This window comes from Muscardinus avellanarius (assembly GCF_963383645.1).
Source record: "Muscardinus avellanarius genome assembly, chromosome: 9".
Lineage (NCBI taxonomy): Eukaryota > Metazoa > Chordata > Mammalia > Rodentia > Gliridae > Muscardinus > Muscardinus avellanarius.
This window is the reverse complement of record NC_137795.1, coordinates 52,602,931-52,624,543: the sequence shown is the minus strand read 5'-3', so window position 1 is coordinate 52,624,543 and position 21,613 is coordinate 52,602,931. Positions and strand designations below refer to the sequence as shown.

Sequence of the window (21,613 nt, the reverse complement as noted above, 5' to 3'; positions counted from 1 at the left end):
TTCTCTGATAAATTCAGTACCATTTTTAATTCCTTGGTAGAACTTAAATGAAAGAATTTATGGGTGTAGATATATAATTATACAAGTACAAATGGGTACATATCTATTGGTCTTGGTGGTATATTACTATATATGCATAATTCTTTTTTTGCGGGTTTGGGGATGAAACCCAGGGGCATTTGCCCTCCGAGATACACCCCCTGTCCTATTTTTTATTCTTTATTTTTTGAAACAGGGTCTCACTAAGTTGCAGAGGGCATCACTAAGTATCTGAGGTTTTCTGCGAACACGATCCTTGGGTCTCAGCCTCCCGAATGCTGGGATTACAAGCATGTGCCACCACACCCGGCTTATATATGCATAATTCTTGTTTTGAAAATGCTAAGTAAGGACATATCATTAACAGTTTCTCATCTCCTCCTACTGTGTTAGATTTCAAGCTGTTTAATATTCTCGATCATTAAACTCAGCACCTCACTAAATTCAATGAAACTGAAATCTTTTTACATAAATGATTTCAGTGTGTTCTCTATATCAACAAATTTGTAAGTTAAAGCTTTTGTGATACAGTGTTCTTAAAAAATCAAGTTGACTTATTTATTTTTCAATACATCAAAGAGAAGTGAAATGAGTACAGATAGTCTGCTCTCCTGTTTCTGGTTCTGATCTAGTTTCTCCCTGCATCTAAACCATTCTGACTTGAAACAAAACCACATAAACTGTCTGGTCTCAGACATTTGACCTCTGAGCTACACCCCCAGCCTTATTTTTTATTCTGTATTTTGAAACAGGGTCTCATTAAGTTGTGGAGGACCTCACTAAGTAGCTGCGGCTGTCTGTAAACCATGATCCTCCGGTCTCAGCCTCCTGAATGCTGGGATTACAAGCGTGTGCCACCACGCCTATCTTTCAATTTAAATTACTATAAACTGAAAAAGAAATGATTGTATGTTATATTATAAATAGAAGGATCATAGTTAAGGTCAGAATTATTTCTGCTGTTATTCCAATCCAAGACCTATTTTTTAAGTGTCCCTTGCCTTCTTCCTGTTTCACTTGCTTACCCTTTACTTTCTTCTCAGATTAGGCATAACATACCCTCATCTGACTGTATCAAACTAAAACATTAGCTCCATAAGATTTCTTTCTGAAATCTTATCTCTAGGCTTGTTTTTCTAATTCATCTTTGACTCACATTGGCTAAAAGAAATAATAGGCTAATTCATAGCATATAAGTGTATATGATACCCTTTGTGATATTTTTATGATAACTGGAAAATTAAAATATCTCATTTATTTGGAAATAAAGTCAATTGATCAAAATACTGAACCAATAAGAGTTATTGAAATGGTGTTTGAAAAGCAAATAAAAATATGATGCTGAATGACCAATTTTTTTTAAAAGAAATATTAGTTTAGTAATTAGAAATACTTCTATTTGCTACTCTTTAAAACTGAATAATAGAACTTTTATGAAACATTTATTGCTATCTTGTATAGCTATGTTTAAGTGGGCTATATAGCAAAATATTTATTCATTCCTGTAACTTAGAAGTATTAGCAAGGGAACCTGTGAATATAAAAATAGATATAAGTTATTAAGAATTGTACAATATCCTCTAACACTAGCTATTAACTGAAATTAAAATCCAAAGCCTGGTGTAGCGCATGTTATGATATTATTAAAAATCTGTTGAATAATTGTTCTACTACAATAACTGTCCAAATTGCTCTCAGCAGATTTTATTTTCTAAATAAAACCTTGTAAGGAGAAACACTGAAGAATAAAATTAAACATAAAAAAGAGATCATCTCTTTCTAAAGCAGTGGGAGTGAGGGAGATGGGCACCTCCACCAACAGTACGTCACCACTTTTGTACCGTCTGTAGAACATAGCTGGGGCCCACCAGGTCTCTAAGGAGTCCAGTTCCAAAAAGCATACACTTGCCAGTTGCAGTAATATCATAGTAGCTTGCAGGTAGCAATTAAGAAATTTGGACAAAATACTTCATAACACATATGAAGTTACTTAACTTAGCTATTGAAAACATTAGAGACTGACACAAATGAAGAAGAAATTTGAGGGATACTGACTCCTGGAAAAAAGGAATTTCAGCTAGCAAAATCTAGGCTTCTGTTGCTTTTGTCCTGTACTTTCCCTAGTATACAAAGCCATGGAAAAAAATCTAGAGATCAAGTATAAGGCTGCAGCGTTGGATTGAGATAGAGTGTCAGAGGACTGAGTTTGGGGTTTCCAGGTGGTTGAAAATTTAGATAATTTTTTTATCTAGAAAAAGGGAGACTCACAAATGTGGAAGCCTGTAAATTCGCATATGGAAGTTCCCTTGGGTATTTGGTTGGCCCTTTTCCTGTTCGTTAGTGGGAAAGAACACAGAAAACCCAAAGGAAAGCAAAGAGGGGAGGGCTGAAAATATTGACAAGAGACAATTTTGCACATATACTCTACTAGGTTTCAGTTAAAACCAAAGAGGCTCACACTCTCATTAATTCTATGTCTGAGAAGGGAAAGTTCACCTGAAGTTGAACTAGCTAATTAGAAACCTGCATATTCTGACTTGCTTATTCCTTCCAGGAAGAAACACAAAATAGATTTTTGTCCACACACCCCTACCACCACCACCACCCCTGCCATTCCCTGTCTCCTGACTGCTTCCTTAAGTGAATCTCCCTGGCATGGCATGGGATGTGTAAGTCTAACAAACTATCTTTTCAGTGGCATTTGTCTTCTGATCTGTTGGTTTAAAAATACTTGCATAACAATAAAACCAAAATTTTAGAATGCAGCTCCTCTAGCACCAGACGCCTTCAGTGCAGGTGTGTCTTCAGTAGCTGGTTTTTGCAGAATGCTGTGCAAGCACTTGGGGGCCAGTGGCTTTCCTAAGGACACCCCAAAGAAAGTTCCATCATGTCTATGAGTTTTCCCTAGCTATCAAGATGGTGATTTTTTTTTTTTTTTTTGGCAAGTTCCAAAGTCTCCAAAGTACAGATTACCTGCAAGTTCCACCGGCAGGGCAATGCAACTTCTTTGTCTTTCAACAAGCCAAGGATGTTCCTTCTTCCATACTCTGGATATCAGGCCAAAATAAAAAGAGGGACTATTCTGCAGACACTTATCTCAATCCTAGGATACTGCCTGTTCCATATAGATTTTATTCCTATATGAATTAGCTTTGCTTTTCATGCTTATTAGCCAACCTTTTGTTACTCTAATCCCCTATTTTAGTTTTATATTAAACTTTTTCTTTGCGAATTATGATGTAGTCTCCTGATTAGACTCAGACTTATACGATATTAACAGATACGTGATTAAAAGAGATAAATGGATTACCAGAGTGTGAAACACAATGGGTTTTCACTTAGCTGTAAAGAAGAACAAAATTGTGCGATTTGCAGGAAAGTGGATGGAACCAGAGAATATTATGCTAAGCGAGATAAGCCAATTGCAGAAAGCGAAGGGTCACAAGTTTTCTTTCATATGTGAAAGCTAGAGAGAAATTAGGAAACAAGAGAAACTTTAGGTAAATGAAGAGAGACCAATAGAATAGTGGGAGGGGATTTGAGGAGGGAGATGAGGAGGGGTAAAGGGAAATCTGACAAAAGAAACAGTTCAAATAATGTTATGTTCATGTCTGAAGTTATCAGTACCAGTCTCAATAATATGTACAGGGAGGGGGAGGGGGAGTGGAGGAAAAGACAAGCACCGTGCTCATGCATGCTTCTGTCACTCTGAACCTCATTATGATGTATAATTACAATGCACCATTAAAAGTATATTTTAAGCTGGGCGTGGTGGCGCACGCTTGTAATCCCCGCGCTCGGGAGGTGGAGGCAGGAGGATCGCACAGGTTCGAAGCCAGCCACGCGCGCTAGCTTAGGAGATCCTGTTTCCAAATCAAAATATGTAAAAATGGGTCTGGGAGTGTAGCCCGGAGATAGAAGGGCTTCCAGGAACCCCAATACCACAAAAAAGTATAGTTTTAAAATCTTATCCATAGAACATTTAGATATATGAGAAATTAGTATTTATCAATATTCAATAAATGCTGAGATATCCTCAATATAGTGCATACATTAAAAATAAAGAGCTAAATGGATTCTTATTTCAACGTCAAATAGGAATTAGACATTTTATGAGCAGTTTTATTGATATTGGGTACTCAGCAAATGCTTAGAAAGCACAGCTTTTCCCTAATACTTAGCATACTGTTCTGCCTCATAACAATTATGTAACCAATCGTTACAGGAGTAATAAAAATAAATCTTCTTTAAGTCTTTACTTATGGAACTACTGATATTTAATTTTATTAAAAATGGGCATGTACCAAATTTCAAAACTGTATGTGCATATAAAAAATAAAAATTGTGGGAAAAAATAAACAGGAGGTGCTCCTGAGTGGCATGAGTGTCTTAGATAGCTGAAGAAAAGTCACGATGCTTCTAGTACTGTAAGGCTGCATAGTTGAGAGCAGAGAGGTGAACAAAATATTTTACTAAAGAACCTCACCACAAAGAGAAGTCTAATCCTTTATACAACTGTTGATAAATTTTTTAGTTATCATTAGACTGAGCTGATCTAAAAGTATGGCCTCCCAGTATTCCTTTCATTTACCAAGTGCCATATGGAGGATGCTTTTTGGTAAAGTCATACCCATGAAGCCTAAATTAAAATAGGAATTTTATATATCATATGTATTATGGCATGATTATAAAACTGTTTAATATTTTTTGTTAATGTTTTTCCAGCAAGTGAACACTGGGGAAGCCCAGCATCTGTATGCTATTTGTGTAGGAAAAATATTCATTTAAAAAATGTATTTACAGCACATTCTTGTAATCCCAGTTGAAATTTGGAAGGCTGAGATAGGAGGATCATGGTACAAGGACAGCCTCAGCTACTTAGTGAGGCCCTTTGCAACTCAGTGAAACCCTGTTTCAAAATAAAGAATAATAAAATAGGGCTGGGTGTGTTGCTCGGAGGTAGAATGCACCTGAATTCTATCCTCAGTACTGCAAAAAAAAAAAAAAAGTGTTTACATTTGGCTGTATTGAGGTATACTTGAAAAACAAAGATTATATATATTTAAGAGGTACAACAAGAAGTTTTAATATATGATAAGTTATAAAACGATTTCTGCAATCATGCTCATTAATGTACCCTTCACCTCACATGGCTATTTTTGTTGAAAATATGTAAGATATACTCTCTCAGAAAATTTCAGTAATACATATTTTTACTATAATCACCATGCTGCAGGTTAGGTTTCCAAAACTGATTTGTCTTATAACTGAATGTTGTACCCCTTGGGCAACGTTTCCTCATCTTCCCTACCCCTGTGACCTGGAATCTCTTGGCAACCTTCTACTCTCTCTTCTATGAGTTCAGCATTTTATTAAAAATACCTATAATAAAATTTTAATTTAAAATTAAAAAATAAAAATAGAACTACTATAAGATGCAGAAAGCCTACTGATGGGAACAGATCCAAAAGAGAAGCATCAGTTCTTTAACATCCTTTTTCCTTTTTCTGGGAGACTTGTACTTGCTATCTGTTTAGGATTAGTATTAAATTCTATAAGTAAGTTTTAAGATAAAGGCCAGGAACTAAGCCTTGTGAGTGTTACAGCTTTCTTACATTATTTTTGCTATGGACAGTCTGTATCCCCATACTTTTACTAGAAAAATCCTTTACATCAGAAGGAAAATAAAAGAGCCTATGTAAGCCAGATATATCAGAATCTGGAAAAACAGGTGCTAGATGACTTCAGGATTGTCTCTCCATGTGCAAAACACTAAACCACTCAAATACTTTATCAACCCAAGATGTTTCCCTCCACAACCACTGTCCCCATAACTATAAGATTTCTCTGTCATAGTTCAGAGTGTTCTGTTTGGCACTTGAGTGCAATAAAAAAAGAACCATAAAAGGTAGAACTTAACAGATGGTACTTGTGAAATAAGACGACTTTGGAAAATTAGATCTCTAAACCACAGTTCTAGATTCGCTTTTCACTCTACTACTGAAATTCAATTCTCTACATCACGAAACAAGAAAGCTTTTAAGGTCATATTATAAGAACATGAAAACCCCTCCCCCTCTTTAACTTTTATTGATGCAGTGTAATACGTTCTCATAATGTGAAAAGAACCTGTACTTACTCATAGAAATGCCTTTCCTAAATTTCAAATATCCAATAACTACTTTCAACACTTTCCAGTAATATCACATTTTAAGGTCCCATTGTTGAAAATTCATATTTGTTAGTCATATACATTTTACTCAGCTTTAAAAACACAACAAACAGACTAGTCAAGGTCACATATTTTCATTTTCCTAGTCAACCTTTAATGCATTTTATTTGCTTATCATTTATGGTGGCTTTCTGGTCATAATATCAAATACACATTAGGTCTGTATTATTGTACTTGGATAGCTCATAGTTACCACAATCCCACACTTGTGGTAAATTTCATCTCCATGGACAGGGACCACCCACTGAGGTAATTAGGCGATTCAGTTTTCCTTCTCATTCTTTCTCAATGACTTCACTGAACATCTCAGCTTACTATGTGAATCCTGGGAACACAGAGCAAGAGCAAGAATTTCCTAAGATGTTTATTAAGGAAGCAAAGAGGATAGATAATAACTGGAGGAGATAAAAGAAACATATGCAGAAATTTTGTAAGGGGAGCAGAGGATTCATATCATTTGATTCATTCTAAATTGTATTGGACAAAGTACTTCTGGGGAAAAACAGGAAGTGGATTTGCTCTGGTTTCAAGGGAAGAGAAAGGTGACCCAAGTGGTCTTTTCCATTTCTTATTGATGCGATTAAACAATTTGATCTTTGGCCTTCTTACCGACTTTACTGAACAAGAAACCAATTAGTGGCAATTAGGGTATTGGGTTTACCACGTGGACACCTGCTCTAGTAGCTAAGCTGAGAATCGATTAACTCCAAATACGTTGGCAGCTGTCAGGTGGTAACAATTTCAAGTCATTTCCAACCTAAACCAGAAGCAAACTAGGGGCATAAGGATAAAATTGCTTGAGAATCCATGGAGACATGGAATTAGCATTTCATAAACATTTTGATCATTTATTCACTTCTAGTGCTTTAATTTAAAAATATTTAGTCATTTCTAGAGTTTAATTTGTGGATTATTGAAAAGATTTTGGGTTGTCACTTTATTAAGCAGATATACAATCGTTAAAAGTGAGCACAAAAATATGCTTACATACAATCGTTAAAAGTGAGCACAAAAAGATGCTTTTGAATTATAATTTAAAGTGTTTTCTATAAAAAATATTATGGTAGCAAATGTGTCTTTGAACAGTTCCTGAGTGTTTATTATGAATGCTTAACACCTACAAATCCTTTATACTAAGCTGTCAATTATCATTAGCAGTTTTTTCTCTATACAATCACTTTCTCCAGTTAAAATCTCTGTTTGGCTTTCCTAACTGATGATAACGAGAAACCTCCTTACCAAAGATTAGCCCCAGGCCTGCTCCATCTCTTTCTTCAGCCTCATCCCCCCTTCCATTTCCCCTTAATTTATCCTTTCAGTCACTTTACTGTTTTAGGCCTTGAACCAGTCTATTCCCTTTTACTACAAGATCTTTAACTATGTGTTCTCTTTGCCTGAGTGCTCATCCTTCCTTCTAACAGGTAACTACCTGCTCCTTCTCCAGAGTTCAGTAGATCACCCCTTTAGAGTTTGCTAAGATTCCTTTCTGGGTCAGTGTCTGTCTATAAACTCCTACAGTGCCTGTTTTACCCTAGTCACTTGGGCATTATGGATGGGTCTTTATGCTCTTTGGAAATCTGGCAGAGCCAGTGGACTGGGACTCTTGTTCACCAGTTTAACTTTAGCAACAAGAATGATGAATAAATAGGGCTGGAGTGTAACTTGGAGATAGAACACCCATAGGTTCAATTCCTAACACCCCCAGAAAAATTTTTTGAAAAAAATACACCAGTTAATTACCTAAAAGTTAGGTATAAAAGCTTATTACAGAAACCATATGTTATGTGTGAATAAATTACATTGGGATCTGCCTTTTAAGAGGTCATCATTTTAGATAAATTTAGACCAATCTGTCCAACTTCAATTTCTCTCACATTATTTAGTTAATGTCATATTAGTGTTACATGTTAGCAACTGTATTTCCTGTATTATGAAATAAAAAGTACAGTAAGAGCCAGGTGTGGTGGTGCACACTTGTAATCCCCGCGCCTGAGAGGCAGAGACAGGAGGATCTTGCAGGTTCAAAGCCAGCCTCACCGGCTTAAGAGACCCTGTTTCCAAATAAAAATATAAAATAGGCCTGGGAGTATAGCCTGGAGGTAGAAGGTTTCCAGGAACCCTAGTACCACACACAAAAAAAAAAGTACAGTAAGTTTGCGAAAAACATCTCACATGAAAGCAGAATCAAACAAAAGTTATTTCCCAGATAGAATGATCACATCCTCAAAAGAAGAAATAAGAGTAAATAAGTAATAAATACAATGATCTTGTCAATATGAAACTTGAATCCCTCATTACTATTAAGAATAATAAAATTTTATTAAAATAGGAAAGAATAAATGTTCTGTATCTTAAGAAAAACTTAAAAATTTAAATAAGAGAAGAGGTGGAACAGTTATTATGAACCTTGGCATACATGTCATAGGTTTATGCTACAAAGCATTGATTAGTATGAAAAGGTGTGTGTGTGTGTGTGTGTGTGTGTTTGTGTGTATGTTGTGTTTTGTATAAATTTCATGCTGAGATGTTTCGAGTTTATCAGGAAAGTAATGTGGAACCTTTACAATTTTTGTTAAAGGGTTTAGAATATAAAATCATCTTTATAGTTGAATCTGGGGAAAACAGAATTACTGGAGGCACAGAGATTATATTTTTGCAATAATACAAAGAAACACAATTGTATGGCTTAAGATGGGAAAGAATATGAAGGAACAAATACACAGGATATTTTAAAGGAAAATTTGTCAGGAGTTAATGATTTGTATATAGAAAAAACAGAAGAAAAGGATCAAAATAATACACACTTAAAGCTTGTTGAAAAGCTGATATCTTTTTCAAAATTCCCAAAAGGAAATAATTTTAGATTGGACAAAGTCTTAGCCACATATTTACTTTCATCCCTTCTTACTACTCTTAATTTTTGATTGTGCAAAATCTCACTGATATTCTTAGTGCCCACATAAAGAGTGCAAGCATTTGTAAAACGATTTTATTAATGCATGAAGTATTATAAAAACACATTCACACAGCTCCTTTTAAGGATGAAAGAAAGGGTATTTTGCCTTGGTGTGATCATGTTGGGCAAAGAATAAGTTTTGATCTCCTTAAAAAACTGGTCTTGTAAATCCAAGTTAGTTGAAATTTTGCTAGATATGAAGTCAACAGTACAACATAAAAATTTTTAAGCATAAATATGTTTATTTTTCCATGTCTTCCATTTTTGAAGAAAAGTTTTATAAAAGATAAGCAAAATATATGTCAAAATATCTACCAATAAACAAATTCATAAATTTAGTACTCAATAATAATTTTGCATTTTTATAATCCCATGTCACCTCCTTAAATAATATACAATTAGTTCTGAGTCTAATGGTGCTATGATGTGAATTTAGAATGTCTCTAAAATCCCATGTGTTCTTATGGTGGTCTTCTAGGAGGTGGAGCCTTAGGTTGTTAGGTCATAGGAGGTATTCTCTAAAATGATTCTGTGGTACCACTGTCTTCTTCTCTGCTTCTCTTTGGTTCCTGCCTTGTGAAGTAGTCAGCTTCTTCCTACACATCTTCACCATCATGGCAATCCAGTACCCTCCACAGAGACCCCAAATTATGGTGGTACCAGTCTTGGACTCTAACCTTCATAACTGCGAGATAAATGAATATTTCTCAATATAAGTCACCTCAGCTATTTCATTGTAGTAATACAAAGGCGACTAATCCAAATGATTTTAAAAATATAGACTTAAGTCTTGTAATATTTTAGAGACTCTGTAGCCAATTAGAGTTTAATATTTTAAATATTATTTTTTCAGTACTGGGGATGGAACCCAGGGGCATTCTACCTCCAAACTACATCACCAGCCCTATTTTTTAGTCTTTTTGTTTTTGAAATAGGGTTCTCGCTCAGTTTTAAAGGGCCTCGCTAAGTAAATGAGGCTGTCTATGAAACATGATCCTCCGGCCTCAGCCCGAATGCTAGGATTACAAGTGTGCACCACCACGCCCAGCTTAAATATGTATTTTACCAAATAAAAGCTGGAGTGATAGATAATATCCACAGAAAATATGTTTTATGTTAAATTTTGATCCTGTGGAACCTCCAACATTAACTGATTATTCAGGATGAACTATCTTGTGCAAATGTGTTGTCTCTGTGCATGTACTTGAACTTTATGTCAGCATGCCGTCAATAAAGTGCACTTCTAAGTCAATCACGAAGCCAAACATGAGGAGGAGGGAGGATGAAGTAGGAAGTGGGGAAGGGCTAAATGATATGCGCATGTGGGCATACATGCACATATCATATGACATGTATGACTACAGTGATGTGTGCATGTATGACTACAATGCACTAATAAAACAAAATAAAAGCCAAGCAATTTTTAAAAAATTAAATTAAAATTTCAAAAGTGCATTTCTATGATATTTCTAAATTTTTAAAGCTACATTCAGACCTGAAGATATCTGTTCATGTAAATCTATACAAGTGAATTTCCATATCATGGATGACAAGCAAGGCACAGACGCATTCACGTAAGCAGTTGTACACAATAGAAGTGCAAATGGCAAACTAAAAAGTGAGTGTCAGCCAGATATGGTGGTGCATGCCTATAATCCCAATATTTGGGCAGCTGAGACAGGAAGAGCCTAGGTTTGAAGAAAGCCTCAGAGGAAACTACTGAGACACTGCTTCAAAATAAAAAATAAATAGTCCTGGGGGTCTAGATCAGAAGTAGTATGCTCCTGAGTTCAATACCAAGTACCACAAAACAAAAAAGAGTAAAAGAAGGAGAGAGAAGAAGAGAAAGAAGAGAGATGTTAATGTCTTGAAGCATTATTATTAGCCAATTTGAGAGGTTTTTTGATGATAAGGAATATAAATAGGACTTCAACACTCATTCTCAAAAACCTTAATGGAAGATTATCTCTGATTATAAGGTAAACAGGAAAAAATTCATCTCGGCAACTATTTACCCATGTCAAGTTGTGCCACGCTTGTTATAACAAAAGCAAAACAGAAATAATGAGTGTTATCTGCAATATTTTTTGCATTTGATTGCATGTTTCAAAATCTTCAAGATAACTAAAACATTCTCACTGATATCCATTAAATTAAATAGAATTTTACATATGAATTGATGTTCACCTATGCTTTATTATTCATAAAGAAGATTTTGCTGAAAAGAAAGATAAACTGATAATGATGAATTACTCAGGCACGTCTTTATATAAACACTTGATTTTAGAGTTTCCCTTTAGAGGATGGATATACTTAAGGCTGGATAGTTTTGATAATGGATCTATAGTTCTACATTTGCTGAGAGTTGAAGATGTCCAGTGGAAGCAGAAATTGCTTTATTACATGTTTTGTATAATGAGGTAAACTGTCACAACAGTTTAATACCTTGATTGCCTCCCATATATATATTAATTAATTAATAACACACTGGATTGTGAGAAATACAAGCTATGGAGCCAGACTCCTGGATTCAAACCCCTGTCTCAACACCTAATTTTGGTGGTTGGTAAATAATCTAAGCTCTCAATGCCTGGGTTTCTACATCTGATTACAGATGGATATAAAGATTACAAGTTTATATAAAGTGAAAGGTTATCAGTAGAATTATTTTGAGAGTGTCTAGTAATTGGTCAATAAAAATCATTTTTTACAGAAGTTTTTTATTTTTTTATTTTTTGTGGTACTGGGGATGGAACCCAGAGGCCTTCTACCTCCGGGCTGCACTCCCAGACCACATATATATATATATATATATATATATATATATATATATATATATATATGTGTGTGTGTGTGTGTGTGTGTGTGTGTGTGTGTGTGTGTGTATATATGTGTATATATGTATATATATATATATATATATATATATATATTTTTTTTTTTTTTTTTGGAAACAGGGTCTCACTAAGGTGCTGAGAGCCTCAGTAGCTAAGGCTGGCTCTGAACCCATGCGATCCTCCTGTCTCAGACTCCCAAGTATTGGGATTACAAGCGTGTGCTTGCAGTTTTGTAGAACTACTAAAATTCCTTTGTACACCATGTTTCCTTTTTAAAAAGCATGGTTGAAATCTAGTTTCTCCAAATTATTTTTGGACATCAGAGATACCATTAAGTAACTCTCAAAGAGTTCATACGATTCTATATATCCCCTCTGACCCCATTCACATAAATCCAGATTTCACTCTCTGACTAGATTATGACAACAGGTAAGTTGATGGGCACTCTGACATATTAGAAAAGTCTAATGGCCCATTTATGACTAAATATGAAACGAGCCTTTTGAAATGTATGGGCAGCAACCGGCAAAAAGAGAAAATTACTGATCTAGTCTAATTTTGTTATTTTGCAGAAGAGGAAAAGATACTCAGAAAAACACAGCAGCAGCTCCCTGCAGGCACAAAGAACATCAGGAAACATGCACATAAATGCCATTGCTAATCTTTGCTTTTGCCAGTATGTTATGCCACCTATAAAATTCCCTGTCCAAGTGTAACAGGGCCATAAAGTTGTAGAATTCTAGATTGCTATTTATGAAAGTGGCATGATTTTAGAATTATTAACCAATGCTCCATGGTTTTGCCTTGGTGAAGATCCTGTTTTTATTGTTCGTCATATCCTAATTTTTTTCAGTCTTTAATCTATCTAATAAACCAAATCATGAGGGTAAAATTACAATTGATTGCTTTGGTTTTTCTTTCTTTTTTGTAGGCCACAATACCAGGTTAGCAATGTTTTTTTCAACTGCTAGCTGTTATCTCCGGGAGTACTGTTTCAGAGGACTTACTTAGCAGTGCTCCAGTATTTTCCTCCAAAAGCTGATTCCAGGGTTTTGTGAGCATCTTCTAAGCACTTCTAAAATGTCTCTTAGTATCTGAAATGTCATGACAACAGCCATTTCTGTTGAATATGTAACACAAGTGGCCACATGATTATGAAGATACCAGTTCAAATTGGTCAATTAACTTTCTAATCTACTAATTTCACTTATACATTACTGTTCTCACAGGAGTAATTGACACTATGAGATTTCACTAAACAGTTCAGACACATATTGACTTAGTACAGTTTATAAGAGTATGATATTTATTCATTTCTTTTAAAACAGAAACCCCAGAGTAATTTCCTGAAACTATCAGAGATGTGATTTCAAGCCATTTGTTGCATTTTGCTACTATTTGCCACTAGAAAAAAAAATCTTACTTTTTTACATTTGAATTTTCTACTTTAGATTTGTAGTAAACAACATTTTCCCCACAGACTTAGATTTTAATTTGTTTTTATTATTGTCTTTGGAATTTCCAGTTATGACTCAAATCACATTCTGAACTATTATTTTCTAGAAGTCCTTTGCCCATGGTTTAAAACAAAATAATTGGTTTCACAAAAATCTCTGTTGTACCAACTTGTCATACCATCTGGAACCATTTAGAAAAAAAATATCTGATTTTTCACTACTAATGCAGCTTGAGGTATCTAGGTGAATTATTTAAACCCAAATATTTATTTATGGACTTAAATTTTAATCTGTTTTCAAAACAGATTATTTTTATTATTTTTAAACTGACATTTTTTAATTATAAATACAGTTTATATACATATTTACTATACACACATATTTTAAGGTATTCAAATTTCTACTCTATTTATGGTGTGTGTGTGTGTGTGTGTGTATGTGTGTGTGTGTGTGTGTGTGTGTGTGATACTAGAGATGAAACCAATGAGTGTTCTACCTTTGAGCTACACTCTTAACCCTATCCCTCAAAAGTACTAACAATCATGTTATTTACAACAAATTACACAATAGAAAAATATTATTTTAGCACTTATATACTTAAAAATCACTTACTGTGAATTATAAGAAATACAAATGGCCTTACCTTTAAAATGTGCACAACCTAACAGAAGAGATAAATCACTCAATATTTTATTTTATTTTTTTCTTTTTGTGGGTCTGGGGATGGAACCCAGAGGCATTTGACCTCCGAGCTACACCCCCTGCCCAATTTTTTATTCTTTATTTTGAAACAGGATCTCACTGAGTTGCAAAGGGCCTCACTAAGTAGCTGAGGCAGTCTGCGAACCGCGATCCTCCTGTCTCAGCCTCCTGAACGCTGGGATTACAAGCGTGCGCCACCATGCTCGGCTCAATATTTTAAATAAGAACAAAAAAAGCATCTAATATGCCATAACAAACATTTTAATTAAAATTATAAAGCACTAAATAATAAACAGAAAGCAAGAATGTATTTAGAATGAGATTAATTTCGATAGTCATAGAAAACACATGGTTGGCTTGTCAGAGAGCATTTGAGAAGGAAGAAAAACGGAACCATGCTGTAAAGCAAGAAGATGATCAATGAAAAACTGAAAACATTATTATACAAAAAAAAATATCACTTAGCAGCTGGCACAAGATGACCAGCAGTGCAGAATTCTGACAGTTGCCCCAAAGTACTATGCACTCTTTCTCCTCTGTTATATTTCTGTACATTCTATTTGCATTTTTCTCCCTAATTCATTCATTCTTCTCCAAATAATTCTTTGGCAACTTTTTCCTTCTCCAGGTATCAAATCCTGAAAGAAACTTCTGAGGACTTGGGCGTTCATTCCTCTAAATTCTAAATAATGCCAGGTGTAGTGCATACCCATAATCTGAGTATTTGAAAGGCTGAGAAAGGAGGATCGTAGGTTTGAGGAAAGCCTCAGAAACCTAGAGATACACTGAGTAACCTAGCAAGACACTGTTTAAAAACAAACTTTAGCCAGGCGTAGTGACGCATGCTTGTAATCCCCAAGCTTGGGAGGCGGAGACAGGAGGATCGCTCTGGTTCAAAGTCAGCCTCGCTGGCTTCAGAGACCCTGTTTCCAAAAATAAAAAAAGTATAAAATAGGTCTGGGAGTGTAGCCCGGAGGAAGAAGAGCTTCCAGGAACCCCAGTATCACCCCAAAAACAAAGAAAAAAACCCACAAAAAATAAACCCACAAAATTTAAAGGCTAGGCTAGGGGTGTATATCAGAGATAGAATACCCCTGAGTTCAATCCCAAAACACACACACACACACACACACACACACACACACACACACACACACACTCTAAGCAGTTCTAAACCACCAGCTCTCAATCTCAGCTATGCATCAGAATCATATGAGGAATTTTAAAAATATTGATGCTTAGACTATGAGAAATCCATATTTAGGTGGTATGGGTGCACCAGGGGTAAGAATGAAAATGAGGAGGAGGAGCTGAGTGTGGTGGTGGATGCTTGTAATACCAGTACGTGGGAGGCTGAGAAAGGGGGATCTGGGTTCTCAGCCAGCCACAGCTACTTAGGCCTTCTGCGATTTGTGAGATCCTGTTTCAAAAGAATAAATTATTGGGCTAGGGGTGTAGCTCAGAAGTAGAATGCCCCTGGGTTCAATCCCCAGCACCACACACACACACACACAAAAAAAAAAATGATAAGGAGATGAGGAGCTGGAAGACATAACAAAAACTAATTTGGTGACTCTAGAGTACAGCAAAGTTTGAAGTTTGAGCGTGACTGGAGTGTCTTTATAGTTGCAATATTTACATTATATTTCATATATAACTTCTCCATTCTGCATGTGAATCTACAGATTTATATGAGACCCCTTGTCCTCATGGTACTGTTTAGGACCCTGAATTGCATATTAAGAGCAGAGGCTTTGCTGTAAGGCAAACAGTTGGAATTTTAATTTCTTGATTTACTAAAGATTTTTTTGGGGGAAATAACTTAATCTCTACAATTTTCACCTTCCTCATCAATTTAGCGTTGAATAAATAACATTTAATATGCATAGACATAAAGGTGACCTTAAATAGCCACTATTCAAACCAGACATGGTGGCACAAGCTTGTAATCCCAGCACTTGGAAGGCTGAGAAAGGAGAATCCGGTTCCTGGCCAGCCTCCGCTACATAGTGAAACCCTGCAACTTAGTGAGACCCTGTTTCAAAATAAAAAATAAAAATCGGGCTGGGGTATAGTTCAGAGGTAGAATGCCCCTGGGTTCAATCCCCAGCACCACAAAAAGAAAAAAAAAATAGCAACTATTCATAATTATTTATTATAATAAATTGAACCAAGAAACATTCCAAGTACTTTAACACATTCTATTAATTTTCAGAACACTCTAAAATACTTTTAATTAATAACAAGTATTACTAGTTATATTTTGTGTATGAAAAGCTCAGAGGGTAAAAATAATTTATCCTAGAACCTTAGTCAGACATCAAGATAAGAAGCAGAACTGAGATCTTTAAACCAGTTAGTCTAACTTCTGACCCTGTGATTGTGACCACTACACTTTACAGGAAAAGAATAAAAGTGAAGCAACTTTTAAGAATCTGCACTAATTAATTTTATGTGACAAGTGGTGCATGAGAGTTGAAAATAAATATTTTAGAAATTAAGAGGAAAGAATTATTTATGTCCAGGAAATCAAGAAAAACTTCATGAAAGAAATGAAATTTAAGCTGTGTTTCTAGGCTGCTGTCAATATTGTGCATGACAACTAGCATGTGTATTCACACACACATACACATTCTCAAAACTGTTTTATTTAATAAAGTTCAGTATAACAGTTATATGTGAGTTGACATGTTTTAGGTGAGAAGCATCATTTCTTGGAAATATTAAAAAGCAACAATCAAATAAGAACGAATTTAATTATGTTTGGAATCATTAAGTCTACTGTATAAGTATTATTGAAGAGAACAGGATGCAATTCTATGTTGGAATAAATATTTCATACTTAAAAATAATGTGTGAAATATGTGCCCCTAAGGGGAGCATTATCTTTCATCTGGAATATTATTTTCCTTGAATCACAATTGGAGGGTTACTGACCATTGTTCAAACAATTATAGATTATTTCCTTTTAAAATCAGGAAGAAAGTAAGGATATCTACTCTTAGCAGGGCTGTTAATATATACCAGAAGAACAGAAAGTAATACAATGAAACCTATTGGGATGATAACTAGGAAAAGACTATTAGTAACAGCATCATATGTAGTATTTTGGAATAACTTTAATAAGAAGCAAACAGAATAGATGATATATATATATTATATATAACACATATTACATATAAATGATATATAATCAGAAAGAGAGATATTAGGTCATTGGATGAAAAGAGTGATTTTTGTAAAGTGATTAGTTTTCTTGATGAAGATAGAAATTGAATGCTCTCCAAATCACAATCTCAATGGACAATAATTTTTAGCTTATATAGTTTTAAATAGTTTAAACTAAAAATAAACAGTAAATTAAAAACAAGGACTTGTTCAGTTATAAAAATACATCATAAAATTAAAATAACTTAAACACTAAGAGATCAGAATAAAAACAACCCACAGATTAATAAATTATTGTGACTAGTTCTGAGTAGACTTGAAAATATACAGGAACCTAACATATAATAAGAGATGCCTCACAAATTGATACATTAGGACATTTATTTTTCAACAGTTGATACAGAAAGCATTAAATCTTTATATATAAGCTAAATTATATGTATTTAATTAAATTTAAAATGAAATCACAAAATTATAAGAATAAAATATAGGTAAATATTAAACTGATATGCTAGTCTCTTAGGGAGAAAGGGAAACATAGTTATGAATAAATAATAATTCATTTAAACATGCTCATATATAGACCATTTTGCATATAACTACGAGCATCTATAAATAAAGGGAGGAAAGTCCCCTACAAATGAGCAGATGAGAGAGAAAAGTGGTAAGTCACACTCTCCTTATTCTTTCTTTCAAAAGTCAAATTTTCTCTCTAAATTGACCCAGTGGATTTACTGAATTAAACTGAATCTTGCCTAAGTTTGAGAATAATAGAAGTAAAGAATATGGGGGGCAGGGTATCAGAAAGAGTTTCAGTAAATGTGTACTCTCTTCAATTTCCCTATTAAGCTTTTTGGTATGGTATTTTCCAAAATACTTAAAAAATAGCAATACAGCTATATGGACTATGAAAAGAATGAGAGACATGTTGGCTTGTAATGCTGCCCTCTTCTTTGGTTTCTTTTGATTTTATTGGCAATGCCACTTCTTTTGAGAAATATTCCCTGCCTTTCTCAAACTATGCACAATGGTTTCAGTGTGGTTTGAATGTGTTATCCAAGGTTCATGTGTTGGAATCTTCATCCCCAGTGTAGCTGTACTCAAAGATGAAGGAATCTTTAAAAGGTTTAGCCAAGTGGGCAATAATTAGGTTACTGGGGGACACCATCAAGAGAAAACATTAATATAGTTTTGTCAGGTCCTCTGTTATTTCCCAGGAGTAAGTTGTTATAAAAAGAGCAAGCCTAGATCCCAAATCTCTGTGACTTTCTTTCTTGTCATGTGATCTCTTAAATAATTTGATACCCCAGTCATTGTCATACTATCTTATATGATGCAGAAGAGAAGCCAAACAGATGGAACTGCCTGATCTCAAACATTCAGCCTCCCAAACTATGATCTAAAAAAAACTCCATAGCATTCTCACTGCTATGACCCCAAATACCTGATGACAACAACTTAGAAAGAGATTTATTTGCTCACAGTTCTGGAAGTTTCTGAGGTTTCAGTTCATGTTAAGGCAGGTCACATCTGCAGAGCTCAAGGCATGAAAGTGGGAAGCAAAGAAAGGGGAAGAGGTAAGAGACATATATAAGCCCCAAGGCCATACCACATCACCTCAGTGATCTACCATCTCCAACCACATCCGACCTGCCTGCATTACCACCTAGTAAACCCATTAGTCCATCAATGGATAAACCCATCGATGATTCAATCATATCACCTTTGAACATTTTTGCATTTCCAATATATGAGCTCTTCCTGAGGATACTCTATATCCAAACCTTAATACAAGCCTTAGGTATTTTCTTATAGCAATAGGAAATGAACTAATACATTATATTAAACACTGTGTTATTGATTCTGGCTTACCCTTGTGTTTCTTATAACACTTATAATTGTACTTAAACTTATTTTCCAAAGCCTTTCATTTTCACAATACTGCATAGTTATGTGAGAACAAGAATCATGTTTTATTCTTTAATCATTGTTCCCCAGAGTCTATTCAATACCTAGCACATTTCAAACATACACAAAACAGATATTGGATAAATAAGAAGGCATAGAAAGTTGATTAATATTTTATTAGTTTTATTTTAGCACTTCAAACTAGCTCAACTGCTAAACTAGGCACTAGAAAGCCATATGTCATCATATATAAAAATTTATTGAATTCATTTCAATAACAAAATGGGTGTAACATTCACATTGTAGACATTTAATATAATCTTAAAATTTTCTTCTTCTGTGGGACTAGGTTCTGTTTATGATTCCTTTTCTATGTCATCTGAACCAAGTACCAAACTAGGGGGCCCCCTGGTTCTATCCTGGGCACATCAAGTGGGCAGGCTGGGGATTAGCAGATCTACACAGTCAAAGAGTGTTTTGTAACAGACTCTTTGGAATTTGGGGATAAAATTTCAAAAGCCTCAGGCATGCTCTAGCAATTCTTGGCAATGATACACAATAATGAAAATAGGAAAGGCAGAACCAGTTAAACTGGAGAATTTTTAAAAGGTTCTGATGGTCTTCTGTATTATCAAACTATCTCTCTGCCATTATACTCTTTTGAGAGACATTCTCTACAAAATTTTCTAAAAAATAACCCTTTAATACTTTTTTATAAATATTAATAATTTTATTAACTAGTTGTTATCAGTTGGGTTAAAACTAATTAGGTATAACAACATTTTAATAACTTCTTTTAACATTTTTATTGTTGTAAATGAAGAAATGATCCAAGAAGAATATTACATTTATTTATTTATTTATTTATTTATTTATTTATTTATTTAGTGGTACTGGAGGTGGAACCCAGGGACTTTTCTACCTCTGGGCTATACTCCTAGACATATTTTATACTTTATTTGGAAACAGGGAGGGTCTCACTAAGTTGCTGAGAGCCTCACTAAGTAGCTGAGGCTGGCTTCGAACCTGTGCAATCCTCCTGTCTCAACCTCCTAAGCACTGGGATTAAAAGCGTGCGCCACCACACCCAGCCAGAATGTTAGTTTTAAAATGTGGGCTAGACATGAGTAAATGCAATTTAGATCTCAAAAAATTAATTAGCCAATTACTAGAGCCTAATACTTAAAATAAAGCAAAATTTTCTAACGATTTCTGAGCACTTGGTTTTATATCATAATTTTCTAGAATTTGATCTTAGAATGTAAGTAAATATTAGATATTAGAATATAAATATTTCAAAAACTTAAACATAGTATATAGTATATAATACATAATTGTATAATAATAACATATAATCATATCATAATATAATATTAATATAACTACTTATGTAAGCTATAGATCATTATTTTCTACCTATTTTAATGCACCTTCATTAATTTCATTAAAAGATTTGCAGAATTGCTAATTTGAGATTTAGTTTAAGAACCAAGGAGGAGAAGGCCAAAATTTGTAGCATATACTTCCACATGATTACCAGTGTGTTACAACAAGGAGAGTTAAAATATATATATATATATATATATTCAATAATACACTATTAGATATTATTTTCATACAGTGACAATAGGTTTAAATAATCTCAAAAACATAAGCAAGAGCTGGGTGTGGTAGCACATTCTTATAATCCCAGTACTGGGAGTCTGAGCAGGAGAATCAGTTTCCTGGGCAGCCTGGCAACTTGTAAGATCCTTCAAAACTTAGTGAGATACTGTTTCAAAATAAAGAATAATAGTGCTGGGGGTATAGCTCAGAGGTAGAATGCCCCTGAGTACCATCTCCAGTAACACACACACACACACACACACACACACACACACACACACACACACAGCAATAGTAATGTATAGCAAAATAATTAGAAAGCAATGAATGTGAGATGTTTATCAACTTTAATATATTTAATTATAAATTTGCATAATTTAATTTTAATAATGACTACACCTAACAACTGGCTTGTAAAACTCCTGAAAATGTAATAATTATTTCTACAAGAAGAGTAAGCATCTGCTCCACACAGCATTCCAGTCACTCTCAATGTGCCCCAACCCCTGCCAGTTATATGGCAGTAATGAAGCACCTGGAATCACACATCAAAATGAGAGTCCTCCACTCAGAGACTCCGAAGGGTCACTGCATGAATCTGCCAAAACTTGTACCCAAGGTCAGGATTGGGATGCCCCATGATAGTTTCTTATCCCTCTCTATAAACGACAACAGCAACAGAGCTGTGATCATCTGTCATTTTAGGGCC

General features: G+C 34.6%; 1 pseudogene across 1 annotated transcript in view; it reads right to left on the bottom strand.

The window, feature by feature from the left end:
- LOC308266789 (histone-binding protein RBBP4-like) overlaps positions 1 to 21,613 on the bottom strand; it is a 91,398-nt pseudogene that overhangs the window by 30,355 nt on the left and 39,430 nt on the right. Inside the window, exon 2 of the transcript in view lies at positions 3,013 to 3,086. The product of the transcript in view is annotated as a histone-binding protein RBBP4-like (transcript). The remainder of the gene's footprint in view (positions 1 to 3,012; positions 3,087 to 21,613) is intronic.